General features: G+C 40.7%; 1 protein-coding gene and 1 non-coding gene across 2 annotated transcripts in view; one reads left to right on the top strand and one right to left on the bottom strand.

The window, feature by feature from the left end:
- The window catches only part of LOC145528629 (uncharacterized), a 249,651-nt gene that overhangs the window by 55,760 nt on the left and 171,102 nt on the right, over window positions 1–22,789 (top strand). The window lies entirely within an intron of this gene.
- On the bottom strand, window positions 7,192–7,263 carry TRNAC-ACA (transfer RNA cysteine (anticodon ACA)). The gene has a single exon. It is a non-coding gene; the product is annotated as a tRNA-Cys (tRNA).

The following is a 22,789-nucleotide window of genomic DNA, read 5'->3' as shown; positions in this document are numbered from 1 at the left end:
TCCTTGTCGGAAGAATTCCATGGACAGAGGAGCCTGGTGAGTCGCAAAGAGTTGGTCGGACTCGACTGAGTGACTAACGCTTCCATAGGTTATGGAGGGTGGTTCTATGGCTCGACTTAGACCCCATCAGGGTTAATTTTCATGAAGTCCTGCTTGGAAGGTAAAAGAAAGATGCGCCTTGTATTAGATTCCGAGTGTTGCCATAAGAAAGTGCCACAAACAGTATAGCTTAAATCAACACAAGTCTGACGGCTCAAGTTCTGAAGGCCGGAAGTCTGACGTTAAAGTGTTGGCAGGGCCATGCTCCCCGACATCTCAGGGATTGGGGGGCGGGCGGGGCGGTCCTTCCTTGTCTCTTAGTTTCCGGCAGTCTGCTGGCAACTGTGGAAGGTGGACCTTGGCCCCCCTTAGCCTTTGTTGTGGCGCTTCAGCCTTTGCCTTTGTCCTCACAGGACACTTGTCTGTCATTATCTGTACCCTTCTTCCTATAAAGGTACCGGTCAGATTGGATTAGGACTCACTGTAATGGTCTCATCTTCACTTGATTATATCTTCAAAGAATCTATTTCCAAATAAGATTGGATCCACAAATACTAGATATGAGGCTTCAGCGTCCAATTTTGGGGGACACAGTTCACCCCAACATAAGCCTAAAGTTTTTTTTTTTCCTTCCATGTCTAAGATGCAGGGAGCCTCTTGAGGGGTTGAATCTGCAGGTCAGCAATCTGAACGATGTGTTTAGAAAACAAGTCTCTGGTACAAAGAAAGATGAAAAAGCTTTTTAAAGGACAGTGCTTTTGGTATATTGAGAAACTGGGTCTCTGTTTTACTTGGGAGCATTGAGACAAAGTCTAAGGATAAATTGCCACGTTGGATGTGGCTTACGTTAATGCCTTTTGATGCTTCTGACATGTTTGTAAAGCCCCGGATTCGTTTGTGCATAGAGGTTATTATCTTTCAGTTCTCTGTGTGGGAAATAACTGAGCCGATGCTGCTCTTCACAAATGGTTATGGGACCTTTCACGTAGCAATTACTACTTTGTCTTTTGCTGTAGAAGGTATTTTATGTACTATTTATATAAAATACAGTGTTGTAACACACACATACACATGGGTGTGTGTATGTATATTTGTTACTGTTCCCCAGTAAGAATGGTGTAAGGTTACTTGTTGCTTAATTGCAAAGCCGTGTCCGACTCTTTGCAACCCCAGGGATCACAGCACACTGGTTTCCCTGTCCTTCACTATCTCCCTCAGTTTGCTCAAGCTCATGTCCGTTTAATCGATAATGCTGTTCAACCATATCATCCTCTGTCGCCCACTTCTCTTGCTTTCATCTTTCCCAGCATCAGGGTCTTTTCCAGTGAATCGGCTCTTCACATCAGGTGGTCAAGGTATTGGAGCTTCAGCTTTGCCATCAGTCCTCCCAATGAATATTCAAGGTTGATTTCCTTTAGGATTGACTTGGGATACATAAAATCCTTAGATTTTTATTCCCCATCCCCCATGATACATACACTTTTTGCAAGAAATGGGTCAGAACATCCAGGTATGAAGACATATCCTGGTTAGAGTTTTACCCTCCACCCCAGGGATGGAGGGAAGGTTCCAGGAAAGGGACTGGTTAATACCAAGCTGCCTCTGAGGACTGGCCTGGTCTCTCAGATGCAGGCTGTCTTTTATGCTGTGGACGTGCCCCTGTGCAATTCGTTGTAATTTGTGTCAGTGGTGTGAGCTGTCGCCGTGTACAGCCTGGCCTCTGCTGCACCCGGCGCAGTCTGATGGGCAGAGAGCTTGCTTTGTCTTGCTTCCCTGGGGAGGACTGAAAGGCCAGAGAGAACCCGGTGAGTGAATCCAAAACGTTAACAGGTAGTGATGCCTGAATCATGCTTCGCTGTCTGAACTTTTGGAATCTGCCAACTTAATACTTGTGGTGATTCTCATTTAGGAAACTCTTGGAGCAAGGTTTAAGAGACATATATCTTATTACTCTTTCACTTACTAGCACTTTGTCTTTGTTTCAAGTGTACTGGTTTTGGTATTGGCTTTTCAGTATGGAGCAGATAGTTCACTTAAAAACATTTTTTTTAAATAGTAGGAGGCTGACAGGGCCTTACTCTTGTTTTGGCATGTGTATTTCAGTGACTTGGTAGAAGATACAGCTAATTTTTATGAGAACAAAAGTGTATTCTAGAAGCCTAAATTGTTTATGTGTGCTTGCTAAGTCACTTCAGTCATTTCTGACTCTCTGCGACCCCACGGGTTGTAGCCTACCAGGCTCCTCTGTCCATGGGATTCTCCAGGCAAGAATACTGGAGTGGGTTGCCATGTCCTCCTCCAGGGGACCTTCCTGACCCAGGGATCGAACCCAAGTCTCTTATGTCTCCTGCATTGGCAGGTGGATTCTTTACCACTAGCACCACCTAGGAAGCCCTGAATTGTTTATACATCAATTTCAAATGGTCTTTGGTTAAAAGGAATTGAGGGTGCATACATAAAAATAACTATGGTGTATCTCTTAATCCCAGGTTCCTATCTTGCCCCTCTCTGCTTCTCTCTACCTGTTAGTAACCACTAGTTTGTTTTCTATGTCTGTGAGTCTGTTTGTTCTATTTTGTTACATACATTCATTTTACTTTTTAGATTCCATATGTAAGTGGTAATATGGAGTATTTGTTTTTCTCTGACTTACTTCCCTGGGTGTAATATCCTCTAGGTCCATCCATGTTGTTGCAAATGACAAAATTTGATTTTTTATGTTAAGTAATATTCCATGTGCATATATCCCATATCTTCTTTATCCATTCATCTGTTGGTAGACTCTCAGATGACGTCCATCTCTTGTCTGTTGTAAGCAGTGCTACTGTGAACATTGAGATGCATGTGTGGAATAGATAAGCAACAAGGATCTATTGCATAGAACAAGGAAATATAGACTTTACTTTTAATAACTTTAAATGGGGTATAATTGATCTATAAAAATATTGAATCATATGTCGTATACCTATAGCTAATATACTATAAATCAACTATGCATCAGTTTAAGAAAAAAAGGATACCTGTGGTGCGTGATTAACACAGGTTCAGTGTATTTTCTGTCATAGATACGTTGTCATAAGGAGCGCATGTGTAGTTAGTCATTCACTTGTATCTGACTCTTTGTGACTCCATGGACTGTAGCCCGCCATGCTCCTCTATCCAGGGAGTTTTCCAGGTAAAAATACTGGAGTGGGTTTCCATTTCCTCCTCCAGGAGGTCTTCCAGACTCAGGGATCAAACCTTTGATCTCCCGAGTTGGCAGGTGGGTTCTTTACCACTTCCCCACCTGGGAAGCCTAGTCACACGGGGAAGACGAAAGAGAGAAGAGTCAGTCATGAGACAGGAACGGCTGCCTGGGATTCATCTGATCTGTCTGACGTCTCTGGGCAGGTCTGCCATTGGCTTCGTGAGGCTGTGTAAGAATCAACCACACATAAATGCTGTTTTTAAGGGTTGGCTGAGTAGGGGCAGGAGGAAGGGGTATCAGATCAGGCTTGGTGATGTCTTTTCAGTTATATTCACATTACAGATGCCTCCTGTAAGGTTCGAAGTAAATTTTGATTCTCTTAATATTTTAATTTTCTTTCCCTTTTCCTCCTCTGCTTGGGACATGATGTTAATTAACTCTAACCTGTGAAACTTGTGTGGTTCATGTTGTGTGTTTAATTTACATTACAAGGCCATGGGGCAAACTCCTTTCTTTCCTCTGCAGTGCCAAGGACCCCCATGGCAGAAATGTTTATTTTTATTATGTATTATAATAATCACTATGTTCTGCTAAAGTACTACGCTGATTGCCTTTACTCAGAAGTGATAGCTTTAGTCCTTTTTAACTGGAAAATGTTTTATTTTGCTTTAAGCTGGTTAGACAGTGATTTCATCAGGAAGAGTAAGCTAGATACTAAATTGAAATGTAGTTTGAATGCGTTTTTGAATTATGTTGGTTATTCTGAGCCAAAAGCAGTTGCACCTTCAATGTAAAGTATGTTTTAATCATTTTAAATCTCCTCTTGCTCCAGAATGGCTAAATGGATTTTTTTCCCCTCAAATTATTCCCAAAGGAAAAAAAAAAATAGGACTGGGACCAAGCTTAAATAAGTTTGGCTGAGGAAGGGAGTTATGATTGAGTGAAAACAGGTGGCTCTAATATTCTCCCTAGAAATATCCTCAATAGGAACTTTGAAAAAATTGTAAACTCTGTCATTTCTGTGGAAGGCTCCATCCATGAAACGTGACAGAGAACTGTGGCATACATCAGAATCATTCAGTCCAAAAAACTCTTGTGAAGCATCTCAACAGATAAAGCCTTATTAATTAAGACTAGCTTGGAAAGACCAGCCAAATTAGTGAAGTTTATATTGGAGTAATCTCTTGTGTATGGCAGATTGATATGATTTACCCATGGCCATTACCTAGAACTTGGCCATGGTTCTTAGAAGTGGGCAGGAACTCAGAGACAAGGTCGGTTTAGTGGGTCTGTGCTTGTCATAGCTGGTTGCGGTACAGACATTCCTTGGTCACCTCTTATGTAATTGGCACTGTGCTCAGAACTTGATTGTTGCAGTTGTTCATTTGCTAAGTCATGTCCAGCTCTCTGCGACCTCATGGACTGCAGCACACCGGGCTCCCCTTCCTTCGCTGTCTCCTTGAGTTTGCTAAAATTCATATCCATTGAGTCAGTGGTGCTCTCTCACCATCTCATCTTCAGCTGCCCTCTTCTGCTTTCGCCTTCAGTCTTTCCCAGCATCAGGGTTTTTTCCAGTGAGTCAGCTCTTCATATCAAGTGGCCAAAGTATTGGAGCTTCAGTTTCAGCATCAGTCCTCTCAATGAATATTAGGGTTGTTTTCCTTTAGGATTGACTTGTTTGGTCTCCTTGCAGTCCAAGGGACTCTCAGGAGTCTTCTCCAACACCACAGTTCAAAAGCATCAACTCTTTGGCACTCAGCCTTCTTCATGGTCCAATTCTCACATCTGTACATGACTACTGGAAAAACCATAGCTTTCACTATACAGACCTTTATCACCAAAGTGGTGTCTTTGCTTTTTAATATGCTGTCTAGGTTGGTCACAGCTTTCCTTTCAAGGAGCAAGTGTGTTTTAATTTCATGGATGCAGTCATCATCCCCAGTGATGTTGGAGCCCAGGAAAATTAAATCTGTCACTGTTTCCATTGTTTCCCCTTCTGTTTGCCATAAAGTTGTGGGACCAGATTCCATGATCTTAGTTTTTTGAATGTTGAGTTTCAAGCCAGCTTTTTCACTCTCCTCTTTCACCCTCATTAAGAGGCTCTTTAGTTCCTCTTCACTTTCTGCCATTAAAGTGGCATCATCCACATATCTGAGGTTGTTGATATTTCTCCCGGCAATCTTGATTCCAGCTTGTAATTTATCCAGTTCAGCATTTCGCATGATGTACTCTGCATATATGTGACAATATACAGGGGTAATACGTTGCTTCTGCCCTTAAGGGTGAGATACACCCTCAAGGAAGAGTGAGGCGACTTCCCTGGTGGTCCAGGGGTTAAGCCTTCGCCTTGCAACGCGTGGGATGCAGGTTTGATTCCTGGTCGGTGAGCTAAGGTCCTATAACCTCTTAGCCAAGAAACCAAAACACAAAACAGGAGCAATATAGTAACTAGGGCTTCCCTGGTGGCTCAGTGGTAAAGAATCTGCCTGCCAATGCAGGAGACCCAGATTTGACACCTGGGTCAGGAAGATCCCCTGAAGGAGGAAATGGCAACCCACTCTCATATTCTTTTTTTTTTCTATTTCACATATGGTAATATACATGTTTCCATGCTATTCTCTCAAATCATCCCACCCTCACCTTCTACCACAGAGTCCAAAAGTCTGTTCTTTATATCTGTGTCTCTTTTGCTGTCTCACATATCTTTCTAAATTCCATATATATGTGTTAGTATACTGTATTGGTGTTTCTCTTTCTGATTTACTTCACTTTGTATAATAGGCTCCAGTTTCATTCACCTCATTAGAACTGATTCAAATCTGTTCTTTTTAATAGCTGAATAATATTCCATTGTGTGTATGTACCACAGCTTTCTTATCCATTCATCTGCCAATGGACATCTAAGTTGCTTCCATGTCCTGGCTGTTGTAAACAGTGCTGCGATGAACATTGGGATACACATGCAATGTACCTCATGTGTTCACTGAAATGAACATGGGGTACACTTTCAATTCTGGTTTCCTCGGTGTGTATGCCCAGCAGTGGGATTGCTGGGTCAAATGGCAGTTCTATTTCCAGTTTTTTAAGGAATCTCCACACTATTCTCCATAGAGGCTGCACTAGTTTGCATTCCTACCAATAGTATAAGAGGGATCCTTTTTCTCCACACTCTCTCTAGCATTTTTTGTTTGTAGACTTTTTGATAGCAGCCATTCTGACTGGCATGAGATGGTACCTTATTGTGGTTTTGATTTGCATTTGTCTGATAATGAGTGATGTTGAGCATCTTTTCATGTGTTTGTTAGCCATCTGCATGTCTTCTTTGGAGAAATTTCCATTTAGTTCTTTGGCCCATTTTTTGATTGGGTCGTTTATTTTTTCTGGTATTGAGCTGCATGAGCTGCTTTTGTATTTTTGAGATTAATTCTTTGTCAGTTGCTTCGTTTGCTATTATTTTCTCCCATTCTGAAGGCTGTGTGTTCACCTGGCTTATAGTTTCCTTCGTGGTGCAAAAGCTTTTAAGTTTATTAGGTCCCATTTCTTTATTTTTGCTTTTATTTACTTTACTCTGGGAGGTGGGTCACAGAGGATCTTGCTGTGATTTATGTCAGAGCGTGTTCTGCCTATGTTTTCCTCTAGGAGTTTTATAGTTTCTGGTCTTACATTTAGATCTTTAATCCGTTTTGGGTTTATTTTTGTATATGGTGTTAGAAAGTGTTCTAGTTTCATTCTTTTACAGGTGGTTGACCAGTTTTCCCAGCACCACTTGTTAAAGAGATTGTCTTTTCTCCATTGTATATTCTTGCCTCCTTTGTCAAAGATAAGGTGTCCATGTGAAGTGAAAGCGCTCAGTCGTGTCTGACTCTTTGCGACCCCATGGACTGTAGCCTACCAGGTTCCACTGTCCATGGGATTTTCCAGGCAAGAACACTGGAGTGGGTTGCCATTTCCTTCTCCAAGAGATCTTCCCTACCCAGGGATTGAACCTGGGTCTCCCGCATTGTAGGCAGACGCTTTACCGTCTGAGCCACCAGGGAAGTCCATAGGTGTCCATAGGTGTGTGGATTTATCTTTGGGCTTTCTATTTTGTTCCATTGATCTACATTTTAGTCTTTGGGCCAGTACCATGCTGTCTTGATGACTGTAGCTTTGTAGTATAGTCTGAAGTCAGGCAGATTGATTCCTTTAGTTCCATTCTTCTTTCTCAAGATTGCTTTGGCTATTTGAGGTTTTTTGTATTTCCATACAAATTGTAAAATTATTTGTTCTAGTTCTGTGAAAAATACTGTTGGTAGCTTGATAGAGATTGCATTGAATCTATAGATTGCTTTGGGTAGTATACTCATTTTCCTATTCTGGTATTCTTGCCTGGCAAATCCCTTGGACAGAGGAGCCTGGAGGGCTACAGTCCATGGGGTTGCAAAGAGTCAGTCGGACATGACTGAGCAACTAACATTTTTACTTTCACTTCTAAAAAAATTATTTATTTTAATGATAAGATAATTACTTTATTTCATAGTAACCAATTCAGTGAAGACTTAGAAATGGTCTAGATTAAAAAACACTAAAAAAATATATCACCTATACTTCAGTTTAAAATAAGTAAATAAGAGTGAGGCAGCTGTATGAGGTAGCAGGTTACAGAGTATCACAGAAGTACTGGGAATGGATCGCTAGACTAGCTGGGGCCAAGGAAGGAAGGCTTCCTAGAGGAAAGGGTGCCTGAGGTGAATACTTCAGGATGAAGCTGAGGATGAGGGAACAGCATGGACAGAAGTACCATGGTCAGAAATAACTCAGGCACAGCAGGAAGTCAGGAGCAGTTTCTGGACCACTTGAAGTACGGGCCCTTGATGGTGAGGCTGGGCATTGGGCAGAGGCTACATGGGAGCCTGAGTTTGGGAGTTGCGGCTTTGGCCTCTAGATGATAACAGTGCTGATGAAGGGTTTTGAGCACAGATGTGATGGAGTCAGGGCTTCCCAGGTGGTGCTAGTGGTAAAGAACCTGCTTGCCAACGCAGGAGATGTAAAAGACGCGGGTTCAATCCCTGGGTTGGGAAGATCCCCTGGAGGAGAGCATGGAAACCCACTCCAGTATTCTTGCCTGGAGAATCCCATGGACAGAGGAGCCTGGCAAGCTGCGGTTCATAAGGTTGCAGAGTTGGACACAACTAAGTGACTTAGCATGCATGCAACCCCGAGGAGTTTTAGTGGTCAGGTAAGTCTTGGGAAATATGGCTCACCATACCTCTCACTTAGAAATTCCCACTGCATCTCACATTCTGCAGCCCGTTCTGCTGTGAACAAATGTGTTGAAGTTTTTTTTTTCCCCCTTAACCCAGCACTCATGTTCTCAAACGAATTTATTAAATTCTTATTTTACTCAGTGTCTGTTACCATCCCAGAGAGCCCTTGATCTCAGGGCACTTTATGGGGAAAAAATGATGTATTTGCCCAAGCTCTCCAGATGTCCACTGAAGGGATAGAGCATTAAATGCCAGAGAGATGAGCACCATGCTAGACCCAGATGGATGTGGCCACTTCATGAAATCTTGCGATCTAAGATGGCCTGGCAAATAGCTATGGGGTGAAATAAGCAAAATGCTTTTGACTCCCTCAAAGTCTTTAACTTGATAAGTGATACTATGTTGTTCAGATTGTATTTTGTCGTTGTTGTTCAGTTGCTATGTCACGTCCGACTCTTTGCAACCCCGTGAACTGCAGCACGCCAGGCCTCCCTGTCCTTCGCTATCTCCTAGAGTTTGCCCAAGTTCGTGTCCACTGAGTCTGTGATGCCATCCGACCATCTCATCCTCTGTCACCCCCTTCTCCTCTTGCCCTCCGTCTTTCCCAGCATCAGGATCTTTCCCAGTGAGTCAACCATTTGCATCAGGTGGCCAAAATATTGGAGCTTCCAGCTTCAATATTAGTCCTTCCAATAAGTATTCAGGGTTAATTTCCCTTAGGATTGTATTTAACTCCACATTAAGCAATAGCATTGAACTAAAACTTATGAATTTGAGGTTTTCACTTTTTTCTTTTATTCTGAGGACTATCCGAGGAAAAGAATGTGCTCTTGACTTGTGAAATCCAGTCTGGTTTGATTTATAGGTCTATTGCCCCATCCCCATCTCATTTTTGTCTCTTCATACCTCCTCAGGGAAGAAGAAAAAACAAAGATTAAAAGAAAAAAGTAAAGGAAAATAAAAGGAGGGGAAATTGGTTTTATAAAAGCCCAAGGGGTACTAAATTCCCACAGCTGGTTGCGTGGCCTGGAGTATTTTAGACTATTGTACATTTCCTGTGATAGAAAGGAGGCTAAGTGGGGGTTTTGTTTTAAATCTAGAATGATGTCTTGCTGTGGATTGGTAATATTAGTGTCTATACCAGATGTGCAAAAATGCCTATTTTGTACCTACAGCTTACCTGAAAATTTGATTTCTTTAAAATGAAAGAATCAGTAATCAAATGCCTAATAGTAAGGGTAATGATTTTAGCATTAAACAAACCTTCAAAGTTGATACTCTTTTCAGATGGCTCCATACATTTGATTAAAGGTGGGGACAGTGGGGAGGGTGGGGTGGGGAGGAGGTGGAGGGAGAATGTTGAATCCTGCCTTTCCCTTGGCTGTGCCGCACAGGGTTTAATTCAGGTCAGCGCTTCTCCACACTTCTGCCTGGTCTCTTCCCCCTCCCCGCTTCCTCCGCAGCAGCCACACGTGGACTCCACCCCCATCTTTCGCAATCCCTGTTGTCCTGTGGTGAGCCCCCTGACCTCAGGGAACCCCAGGCCTAACACAGACTTTCTGGAACCACTTTTTAATGACAGTCTACTTCGGTTGTCTGCCTGCCAAGGATAGAAAAGGACGTGCATTGAAGTCATTTTAATCTGTGTCTACGTTGTCTACCAACAGTGAGGGAAACACAATTCTGGGGCTTCCCTGGTGGCTCAGACGGTAAAGAATCCGCCTGCAATGCACAAGACCCGGGTTCGATCCTTGGGTCAGGAAGATCCCCTCGAGAAGGAAATAGCAAGCCGCTCCAGTATTCTTGCCTGGAGATTTCCATGGACAGAGGCGACTGGAGGGCCACAGTCCATGGGGTCACAAAGAGTCGGACACGACTGAACGGCAAACACACTTGCAAAGCAGGAGCTCAACTGGTTGTGTGTGTGGAGGGGGATGGTTGCTGGATCTGAAGGTGGGCGTTGCTCCTTGACTTCCATCCAGAATGATCATAAAAAGGGATGTGACTTGAGTTCGTTAAAACACCTGGTGAGAACGTACTGTGGAGCACAGGGGCCCGGTGTGATGCCCTGTGATGACCTGGAGGGATGGGACAGGTGGGGGGAGGGAGGCTCTGGAGGGAGGGGATGTATGTGTAATTATGTCTGATTCGCTTTGTTGTATGACAGAAACCAACACAACATTATAAAGATTAATGACAACAACAACGGAAAGTGCTCTGGGGAACATCAGCCTGTACTCTGGAGTCTGAGATGGCAAGAAGGACCCCAGGAAAGAGATAGGGTGTCAGTATCAGTAGTCATGTATGGTTGTAGGAATTGGACCATAAAGAAGGCTGAGAGCCAAAGAATCGATGCTTTAGGACTGTGGTGCTGGAGAAGACTGGAGAGTCCCTTGGACTCCAAGGAGATCCAACCAGTCAATCCTAAAGGAAGTCAAGCATGAATATTCACTGGAAGGACTGATGCTGAAGCACCAATCCTTTGGCCACTTGATGTGAAGAGCCAGCTCACTGGAAAAGACCTTGATGCTGGGAAAGATTGAGCTCAGTAGAGGGGAATGACAGAGGATGAGATGGTTGGATGGCATTGCCAACTCAATGGACGTGAGTTTGAGCAAACTCCAGGAGATAGTGAAGGACAGGGAAGCCTGGTGTGCTGCAGTTCATGGGGTTGCAAAGAGTCAGACACAACTTAGTGACTGAACAGCCAACAACAACCAACATTTGCACAGAGCAAAGAAAGGACTGAGACAGTATTCAGGATGTTCTTGGTGTAAGACTTTGCCAAAGTTCCAATGCTTTTGCCTAAAAGAAGCAATGTGTTTTCTTTAGTCTCTTTGGGGCTGAATTCTGACCAAAGGAGAATTTCTACTTCCTCCATTAAGCCTGGTCTTCTCCTTGTCCTTGGTTGTTTAAAGCATATGTATATTCTGGGGTGATTCAGGTGTTCCCTAGTAGTTCATTTTTTAGTCTCATGCAGATGATGAGATGGTCACTGATGAGGAAAGTTGAAACCTTAAGCTGCATAACAACAGTTAGAGTTTAAAAGCTTGAGATCTTCTTTGTCCTTTCATGCGTGCCTTTCTGTGGTTTTACATTTTTTTCAGTTGTGTGACCATTTTTTTCCATTCCCTTGTTGTGTAAATACGTGGCTTGCTTTGAAAACTTATATGTCATCATGCCCTCTTTGGATCATGTCTGGTTACCAAAAATGCTAGGAGCATCAAAACTATTTAAGTGGCTCATAGGTGGCCAAGAGCAGAAGGTGGCTGTAAAAAAATGCAACAACAGTGACCAGCAGTTACTGCTCCTTAAATTTCTTACTGGTGGAAAGTAAACCAGACTTTGGAGACAAAGAGTATGCTCTTATCTGTAAAACTGCTGTTGTCCGATTCCTGGCCTGGTCTCAGGGAGAGAAGCATGGCTTTGACTGCCGATGTGTTAGCTCTTCTGATTGAGACACTTCACAGCAAGAGAATAGCATCTCTAGTTGGTGAGCCTCCATATTCTTCCCTTGTTATTACTATTATCATTTATATGTTTTAGATATACAGCATCATGGGGCTTTCCTGATAGCTCAGTGGCAAAGGATCCACTCGCAGTGCAGGAGACGAGAGAGACCCAGGTTTGAGCCCTGGGTCAGGAAGATCCCCTGGAGGAGGAAATGGCAACCCTCTCCGGTATTCTTGCCTAGAAAACCCCATGGACAGAGGAGCCTGGTGGGCTACAGTCCAAAGGGTCCCAAAGAGTCAGGCACAGCTTAGTGACTGAGCACAGCACAGCACATACAGCATTTTAATTTGACACCTGTATGTAGTGCCAACTGCTCACCATCACGAGTCTAGTTACCATTCATCACCATATAGTGGACCTCCTATACCAGTTTTTACCCATCCCCAACCCCTTCCCCCCTGGTAACCAGTAACCTGATCTCTGTACCTGATCTCTGTACCTGTGAGTTTGTTCTCCTTTTCTTTTGTTTGTTAATGTGTTTTTTGGTTAGATTTCACATATGAATGAAATCCCATGGTATTTGTCTTTCTCTGTTTGACTTATTTCATATAGCATACTTTTGCCATGTTATCGCAAATGGCAGGGTTTCATTCTTTTTTATGGCTAAGTAATATTCCACTGTGTCCGTATCTGTCTCACATTGTCTTTATCCAGTTATGTGTTGATGGGCACTTAGGTTGTTTCCATATCTTGGTTACTGTAAATATTGCTGCAGTGAACACAAGGGTGCAGATATCTTTTTGAGTTAGCGTTTACATATTCTTTGGGTAGATACCTTGGTCATGTGGTAGTTCTAGTCTTAATTTTTTTGATGACCCTCCATACTGTTTTCCATGGTGGCTGTATCAATATACAGTCACACCAGTGGTGTATGATGGATCCCTTTTCTCCACATTGTCTTTAATATTTGTTATTGTCTTCTTGATAATAACTGTTTTAGCAGGTGTGATCTCAGTCACACCAGTGGTGTATGATGGATCCCTTTTCTCCACATTGTCTTTAATATTTGTTATTGTCTTCTTGATAATAACTGTTTTAGCAGGTGTGATCTCATTGTAGTTTTGATTTGCATTTTCCTTATAATTAGTGATGTTGAATACCTTTTCCTGTGCCTGTTGTTCATCTGTAGGTCTTGTTTTGGAAATATGTTTATCCAAATCCCCTGCCCATTTTTAATGGGGTTTTAACTTTTTTACTTGTTGAGTTATATGAGCTCTTCACATATTTTGGATGTTAACCCCATATTGGATATATAATTTGAGAATTTCTTCTCACATTCCATAGTTTCCTTTTAATTTTGATATTTTCCTTCACTGTGCAGAAGCTTTTTAGTTTGATATAGTACTATTTGTTTGTTTTTGTTTCCATGGTCTTCAGAGTTAGATCCACAAAAGCATCACTAAGATTGATGTCAGTGAGGTTACTACCTATGTTTTCTTCTGAAACCTATGGTTTCAGGTCTTACATTGAAGTCTGTTCCATTTTGAGTTAATTTTTGTGCATAGTGTATGATAGTGGTCTATATTCATTTTTTGCCTGTGGCTGTCTACTTTTCCCAGCACTATATTTTGAAGAAACTATCCATTCTTCATTATATGTTCTTTGCTCTTTTATCATAAATTATTTGTCCATATATGTGTGAGTTTATTTCTGGGCTCTAAATTCTGTTCCACTGATCTGTCTGTCTGTTTTTGTGCTAGTACTATACTATTTTCATTATCATAGTTTTGTATTATAGTTTGAACGAAATGTGATACCTCCAGATTTGTTCTTTCTTAAATAGTTTTGACTATTTGGGGTCACTTGCATTTCCACACAAATTTTAGAATTATGTGTTTTAGTTTTGTGGAATATGCTGTTAGATTTTTGGTACAGATTATGTTGGATCTGTAGATCGCTTTGTTTTGGGTGGTAGGGACATTTTTAACAGCAGTCTTTCAGTCCACAGACATAGAATATCTTCCATTTATTCGTGTCTTCTTCAGTTTCTATCATCAGTGCCTTACAGTTTTCAAAGTATATGTCCTTCACCTCCTTGGTTAAATTTATTCCTAGATATTTTATTCTTTTTGATGTAATTGAAAATGAGATTGTTTTCTTAATTTCTCTTTATGCTAGTTTGTTATTGGTGTATAGAAACATCACAGATTGCTCTGTATTAATTTTGTACCCTATATAGAAGCATCACAATTTACTCTATATTAATTTTTTATCCTGTTACTATACTGAATTCATTTATTATTTCTAACAGTTTTTGATGAAATCTTTAGGGTTATATATGTATATAGTATCAGGTCATCTGCAATTAGTGACAGTTTTACTTCATCCTTTCCAATTTGAATGCCTACTATTTTTTTTTCCTGTCTAATTGTTGTGGTTAGGAATTCCAATACAATATTGAATAAAACCTGTGAGAATGGGCATCCTTGTCTTCTTCCTGGTCTTAGAGGAAAAGCTTTCAGCTTTTCACTGTTGAGTATGATGTTAACCATGGGCTTATCACATATGGCCTTTATTATATTGAGGTACATTCGCCTCTATACCTGCATTGTTAAGAATTTTTATCATAAATGGATGTTGAATTTTGCTTAAAGCTTTTTATGCACCTCTTGAGATAATCTTATGATTTTTATCTTTTTATCAATGTGATAATATCATATTGATTGATTTGTGTATATGAAACCATCCTCATATCCCTCTAATAAATACCACATGATCATGATATATGATCCTTTTAAAGTATTGTTGGATTCAGTTTACTAGTATTTTGTTGAAAATTTTTGTGTCTGTTTTCATTAGGAATACTGCCTATAATTTTCTTTTTCTTATATTGTCCTTGTCTGGTTTTGATATCAGGATAAATCTGGTTCATGAAATGTTTGGAAGGCTTCATTCTTCTTCAATTTTTTGAAGAGTTTGAAAATGATCTATAGAGTGATCTATAGATGATCTTTGAGTGATCTGTAGAATTCAAAAGTGAATCCATCTAGTCCTGGCATTTATTTGTTGGGAGATTTTTGGGTCTTAAGCTCCTTGCTAGTATTCAGTCTATTCAGATTTTTTATTTCTTCCTGACTCATTCTTGGAAGATTGTACATTTGTAGAACTTTAACCATTTCTTATAGGTTGTCTGTTTTGTTGGTGTATAATTATTTGTAGTAGTCTCTTATGATCCTAGTGTTATCTGTTATAAATTTTTCTCTTTGATTTCTGATTTTGAGTCCTCTTTCACTCTTTTTCTGGGTTAGTCTAGCCAAAGTTTTGTTGATTTAGTTTCTTTTCAAAGAACCAGCTCTTGGTTTCATCAGTCTTTTCTGTTTCCTCTATCTATTTCCTCTCTAATATTTATTATTTACATTCTCTTTATTAGTTTTACACTGTATTTGTTCTTCTACTTCTTGGTGTTTTAGGTATGAAGTTAGATTGTTTATTTGGGATTTTTTGTTTATTTTTTTGAGGTAGGCCTATGTCACTGTGAATTTCTTTCTTAGAAAAGACTTTGCTACATCCTATAATTTTTTGTATGTTGTATTTCTGTTTTCATTTCTCATTAGGTATTTTCAAAATTTCTCTTTCTTATATGGCTCACTGGTTATTCAGTAGCATGTTGTTTAGTCTCCATACTTTTGTGTTTTTTCCTGGTGGATGATTTTTTGTTTTCATACCTTTGTAGTTGGAGAGGCTGGTATTGTTTCAGTTTTCTTGAATTTACTGAAACTTGTGTCCCAGCATGCAATCTATGTAGGAGACTATTTCATGTGCACTTGAGAAGAATGTCTTTTCTATTGATTTTGCATGGAATGTTCTGCATATATCTATCAAATCTGTCCAGCCTAATGTGTCATGTAAGGCCAGTGTTTCCTTATTAATTTTATGTCTGGATGATCTATCCATTTATGTAAGTGGGACGTTGAAATCCCTTACCATTAAGGTATTGCTTTCAACTTCTCCCTTTCAATTCATTAACAATTGCTTTATATGTCTTAGCACTCCTGTGTTGGGTACATGTACATTTATAAGTGTTCTATCTTCTTGCTGAATTCCTCTTATCATTTATGTAATGCCCTTCTTTGTCTTCTATACAGTCCTTGCTTTAAAATCTTTTTTCTCTGATATGAATATAGATATTCCAGCCTTCTTTTCATTTCCATTTGAATGGAGCATCTTTTTTAACCCCTTCACTTTCAGTCTGTTCATGTCTGTTATCCTAAAGTAAGCTTCTTATGGGCTTCCCTGGTGGCTCAGACAGCAAAGAACCTGCCTGCCATGTGGGAGACCTGGGTTTGATCCCTGGGTTGGGAAGATCCCCTGGAGGAGGGCATGGAAACCCACTCCAGTATTCTTGTCTGGAGAATCCCCATGGATAGAGGAGCCTGGTGAGCTACGGTCGATGGGGTTGCAGAGAATTGGACATAGATACCCCAGCTTTGTTTCATTTCCATTTGAATGGAGTGTCTTTTTTAATCCCTTCCCTTTCAGTCTGTGTTTGTTCTTTCTCCTGAAATGAGCTTCTGATAGACAGATATGTATGGATCTTGTTTTTGTATCCATTGAGCCACTCTGTGTTTTATGATTGGTGAATATGGTCCATTTACTTTAATTATTGATAGATGTATACTGATTGCTAGTACGTTAATTGTTTTCTAGGCATTTTTGTAGTTCCTTTTTATTCCTTCTCTTTCTCTCCTTTGTTTTCTAATGATTTTATTTAGTGTCATGTTTAGATCCCTTTCTCATTTTCTTTTGTGATTTAGTGTAAGTTTTTCTCTTGTGGTTAATGTGAGGTTCAAATACAGCATCCTGTGTAAATAGCAGGGTGTTTTAAGTTGGTAGCAACTTAAATTTGAACACATTCCAAAGCTTTATCTTGTTACCTTTTGCCATTGTTCTCAGCAAAACTTTGTGGGCCAGAAGGCACTGGCATTACGTATTCAAAGTGTGAAAAGAAAAAAAAAAGAAAAAGTCTTCCAACTGAGACTTCTCTACCCAGCAAAGATAACCACTCAAAATATAGGAGAGATCAAGATTTGCTCAAATAAGCAAATGGTAGAGGGGTTCATCATCACTAAACCGTCCCTACAAGAAATGTTAAAGGAACTTACTTAAATTGTCACCCTGCTTATTTAACTGTGAGTACATCATGTGAAATGCCAGGCTGGTTGAAGCATAACCTGGAATCAAGATTGCTGGGAAAAATATCAATAACCTCAGATATGCGGATGACACCACCCTTATGGAAAAAAGTGAAGAAGAACTAAAAAGGATCTTGATGAAAGTGAAAGAGGAGAGTGAAAAGCTTGGCTTAAAACTCAACATTCATAAAACTAAGATCATGGCATCTGGTTCCATCATGGTTCCATCATGGCATCCATTGTTCCATTGTTTTCCACTGGGAAAACAATGGAAACAGTGAGAGACTATTTTCTTGGGTCCTAAAATCATTGCAGATGGTAGCTGCAGCCATGAAATTAAAAGACACTCATTCCTTGGAAGAAAAATCTGTGACCAAGCTAGACAGCATGCTAAAAAGCAAAGACATTACTTTGCCAGTGAAGGTCTGTCTAGTCAAAGCTGTGGTTTTTCCATTGTTCGTGTATGGATGTGAGAGTTGGACCATAAAGAAAGCTGAGCACCGAAGAATTGATGTTTTTGATCTGTGGTGTTGGAGAAACCTCTTGAGAGTCCCTTGGACAGCAAGGAGATCAAGCCAGTCAATCCTAAAGGAAATCAGTTCTGAATATTCATTGGAAGGACTGATGCTGAAGCTGAAGCTCCAGTTGGCCAAAGCTCCAAACTTTGGCCACCTGATGTGAAGAACTGACTCATTGGAAAAGACCCTGATGCTGGGAAAGATTGAAGGTGGGAAGAAAAGGGAATGGCAGAGGATGAGATTGTTGGATGGCATCACTGACTCGATGGACATGAGTTTGAGTAAGCTCCGGGAGTTGGTGATGGACAGGAAAGCCTGGCGTGTTGCAGTCCATGAGGTCGCAAAGAGCTGGACGTGAGTGAGCGACTGAACTGAACTGAAACTGAAAAATTGCCACTAATTGATAATAATAAAAGATACAAAATTAAAAATTTCTCTGGAAAAGGAAAATATGTAATAAATGTAGTGGATCCATCACTTGTAAAGCAAGTATGAAGTTTAAAAGATAATGGTACCAAAATTAACTAAAATTATAACAATTTGTTAAGGTATGTATAAAACTTCAAAATGTAAAACACGTCATCAAAAGTATAAAACATGGGGAAAGGAGTAAAAAAGTACCTTTGTGATCCCTCTCAATTGTGAATCGCCATGGCTGGTATGTGTTTTTCCCTTTGATAAGACTGTATCTCTTCCTCTGCTTCCCATCTCAATGCTGTCCTTCTCCCCTTCGTTTGGAGGCTCATTTCATTGGAAGTAAATGCTGTGGCTCAGATGGTAAAGAATCTGCCTGCAATGCAGAGGACCTGGATTCAATCCCTGGGGTGGGGGGGAAGGATCCCCTGGAGTAGGAAATGGCATCCCACTCCAGTATTCTTGCCTGGAGAATTCCATGGACAGAGGAGCCTGCTGCAATCCATGTATTGTCAAATAGTTGGACAAAACTGAGTGACTAACACTTTCACTTTCTTTTCATCCAGTCTTCAGGTCCATTTCAATGGGGATTATTCTATATGTAGTTATAGATTTATTGTGTCCATTGGAGGAGGTAAGTTGAGGATCTTCCTCCATCACCATTTTCTCCTTACTCTTTAGACTGCTGGTAATTATAAAGGCCTAATTAATCATATCCTCATCTCTTAACATTCAAGCATTTTAGGGAAGTAACGGCGTTTACAGTAAACTTTTCAGGCTCAGAGTGATTGGCTGATGATTGCTTAATCAGTGGGAAAGGAGCTCCTGTTTGGTTTCCTCATAAAAACAAAGTTAAAAAGAAAATGCATTCATCACTCCTTCTAAATAGCAGTCAGGAAGATCTTCGCTTATCCTCTCCTGCCAAGGTCAGATGCTTTAGAATTACAACCTAATAATCAAGGAAGTTGGAACATGCATGCCATGTGATAATGTTTGAATTCCTGATGTGCAAGCAATGTTACCTTCGCTTTGTCTTGCTAAATAGCAGAGCATTCAATGCTGCCAGTCATGCTCTGTCCTTCCCCTTCTCTCAATGGCCCTGTGTTCTCATGAGAATAATAGAGTCAGATAATTTTTCTTTTGTCATTATTTCATATATGCTGCTTTCACAGCAAGATGAAGCAGGATAACTGAATAGTATAAAAGTATACTTCTTGCACAGGTTTAGATAGAAGCTGGGTATGTGGAACAGAGAGATGGGGAAGGGGAAGGACAGAAAAGGAGGGGATGGAGAGAAAGAGAAAATGTATTCTTTTGAGGAAGGATGAATTAGTCAAACATGGATGGGAAACCATCCAGAATCTTGAAGTTCATTTTACATTTTAGTTGAATTTCCTCCAAAACCTGTTACCAGGGTTGTAATTCTCAAAGGCAGACTTGACTGGTCTTTGTTTAATCTTTACGTATGTGTTTGATGTTTACTGAGTTTCCACTGTTGTGCTAGTCAAGGAAAGTACACAAGTGAGTAAAACTGTCCTTGTGCCCAGGTTCAGACAGTGGATTATTTCCTCCATGTGGTACATTTGTGCTGCCAAGGAGAGAGGGAGGCGTGGATGCTGTGGGAATTCCCTCTCCTGTCCTTTCCATCCATGAGTTGGATGTCTGGGTAAAGCAGAGATGTCAAAAGGAGCACAGAAGGAGAAACAGGAATCAGGCATATCAGGAGTGGGTACAGAGAAGATAGACTAGATGTGGTTGAACTCAGCATTCTGGGTCTTGAGGAGGATGGATATGGCATTCCTATTTGTACGGCAACATTTGGTACCTTTCACACGTGAAAAGTTCTTTGTACACATTTGATTTCTTGAACTCAGAGGAACTGGTGGAGAGGCAAAGTAAGCACCTCCATTTGGGCAGTAGCAAAAAGAACATGAAAAATGGACCCCTAGAATCTTTTCCTGGTGTTCACAGCATTATTTAAAAGACCTAATGTGATGTCATGTGTGATTTATGCTGTGTACCTACTTTTCTACTGTGGTTTGAAGCAGATAAGTATTACCGTGTAATATATTGCGTAGTTTAAGATATAAAAACAGCCTAGTGATGTGAAGAGATAAGGTGTTGTACTGCTGATCAGATAGCACGGAGTAACTTTTCAGTGGCAAAGCCATGTATGTGGACATTTTTATCCTAATGAAACATTCAGGTGTGTAGTTTCCCTTTTTCCTACTTGTAGCTTGAGGATATGGTCCAATACTTCTTTCTTTCATATACATTTTTCTTTCTTTTTTTGTCTTTTTATTTTTTCTTTCAGGCATTTGTATAAGTTTTTAAAATGCCACCACCTATTTGATGGAGAGCAACCCCTGGGTAGAAAGAGTCTTTGATCCTATTTCAGCTATGATATCAACTCACTTCTAAACCTGAGTATTTTCTGTGACTCTCTCGTTGTGGGCTTTCCCTTTTTGCAGAAGTGCGCCAAAAATGTGCTTGTACTCATAGTGAAGTAAAGTGAAAGTCGCTCAGTTGTGTCTGACTCTTTGTGACCTCATGGAGTATACAGTCCATGGAATTCTCCAGGCCAGGACACTGGAGTGGGTAGCCTTTCCCTTCTCCAGGGGATCTTCCCAACCCAGGGATCGAACCCAGGTCTCCCGCATTGCAGATGGATTCTTTACCAGCTGAGCCACGGGGAAGCCCATGGAGTGCTTTGTTAACTACCAAAAATGAATAAAAGAAGATTAAGAGTTCAAAGTCCTTTTAGGAATAGCAGATAGAATCGGCTATTTTCCACTTGTGAATTTTCAGGTGAAATTTGGGGTGATGTCATTTCAAAACAATCCTAACAGGTAGAATCCAGAACACTTTCATGGCTCCTGAGTAACTTTTTGGAAAGGGAAGCATGTACATGAGCATCCCCGCTTTGCTTTCGACAGATGTTGGTTTCAATCACGTCCTGGGCTTACATGGTAGGAAACAAGGCAGAGAACGTGAATTATGTCCCACAAAGTGGCAATTTCACACCTGCTAGACTACCATGTACCCAAACACCCAAATATGGCTTTCCGAGGGCGATTTTCAAGATGTGTGAGTGTAAAAAGCTGCAGCACGTATCTTAAAATGGGACAAAGCTGCTTTCTGGCAGACCTGCGCTCTCACTTGCTCTGCAGATGGAGGACAGCGTTGAGAATCTTCTGTGTAGCGATAGAGCTCCAGAAACTCAGCTGTTTTGGTAGATGGAGGAACAGTTTGGGGCAGGCTGGAAACTCAGTAACTCTGTGGATGTTCCAGCGAAGAAAACGCCTTCTGGCTCCTTGATGTTTTTGAAGCTCTGCTTGATAATGCTGTAATTCTCCTTGACGGTTTCTTGCATCTTTTAGGTTCCCTCATGATGATTCAGATGGGTGCTGTCATATTGGTGAGACACTGAGGGTACCATCTGGGGAGTCTTTCACATTCAGACACAGGATTTGTAATCATTCTTATTTCATTTAGCATTTCGGTGAATGTTGTCCAGTATTTTGGAGTCTTGGAATTAGAATTCAGTGGTAAGTGGCTATCTTCATAATATACTAGCTTGGTGAACTTGAATAAATTAATTAAATTTTCTTATGTATCCTCAACGTAAGAATAACAGTAATAAGAGGAATATTGCCCACCTCGTGGATTGCTTGTTATGATTCACTAAGGTAATATATGTAAAGCACCTCTTGTAGCATCTGGCACTTAGAATATGCTGGGAAACCACGTCTACTGTAATCATTGTTACTATTTTCTGTCCTAGTCTTTATCTGATATCGCATGCTTCTTGAAACTTTGTCAAGTACTCCTCTCCTCTCTCAAAGGACAAGGAACTTACTGTATCCCCAGGCAGGCTCATGTTTGCCTTCGGAAATTCTTCATATTGGTTTTATGCCTTCTTGGAAGCTTCTTTCCATTGGTTTCTACTGGGCTCTTACATGTCGCTCTTAAACCTTCGGTTTTCTCAGTAGCTGATGTTCAGTGGTTAGGAGTCAGTGGTTGTGTTCCCATCTATCTTTTTAAAAACACCTTATTATCCTTATTTTGCAAAAGAGAAAACTGATGCTGACAAAGTTTAATTAATTTTCCTTTGGTTAATACAGGTAATATGTTACCAAAGTTAGTCGCTTAGTGGTGTCTGACTCTTAGTGACCCTGTGAACTGTAGCCCGCCAGGCTCCTCTGTCCGTGGAATTCTCCAGGCAAGAATATTGGAGTGAGTTGCTGTTTCCTTCTCCAGGGGATCCCCAACCCAGGGATCGAACCCTGGTCTCCTGCATCACAGGCAGATTCCTTCACACGTGACCCTTGGAACTGAGCTTGATATCCCAGGGGTGTTCTGTTCTGCTCAGAGCAGAGAGCCAGATTATTGTTGTCCTAGTTTGGGACCCTGTGGTCTTTTTTTCTTTATTATACCCACCATATTCCAGATCCAGGAGATACTGAACTCAAAAGTAGGGGCCAAGGTGCTGCAATCATACAGCTATGGAAAAAGCAAAGTCATTGCCCTCTGGGAACTTAAGTTTTAGAGGCAGGGCTGGCTGTGGGGTCGAGAGCAACTGAAAATGAGGGGCCCCTTGTTCAAAAACAGGGGGAAAAGAAGCCATTAAAGGTATAAAATATAATTTTTTTTTCTCTCTTTTGTGGTTTCTTTCTTTTTTTTACTTGCTATTTAATGTCATTCTACATAAGGAACAATTGAAAATGTAAATTATTAGCA

The sequence above is a fragment of the Giraffa tippelskirchi genome, chromosome 12 (assembly GCF_054371585.1).
Source record: "Giraffa tippelskirchi isolate mGirTip1 chromosome 12, T2T-mGirTip1v1.2.pri, whole genome shotgun sequence".
Lineage (NCBI taxonomy): Eukaryota > Metazoa > Chordata > Mammalia > Artiodactyla > Giraffidae > Giraffa > Giraffa tippelskirchi.
This window is presented reverse-complemented; position numbering and strand designations above follow the sequence as displayed.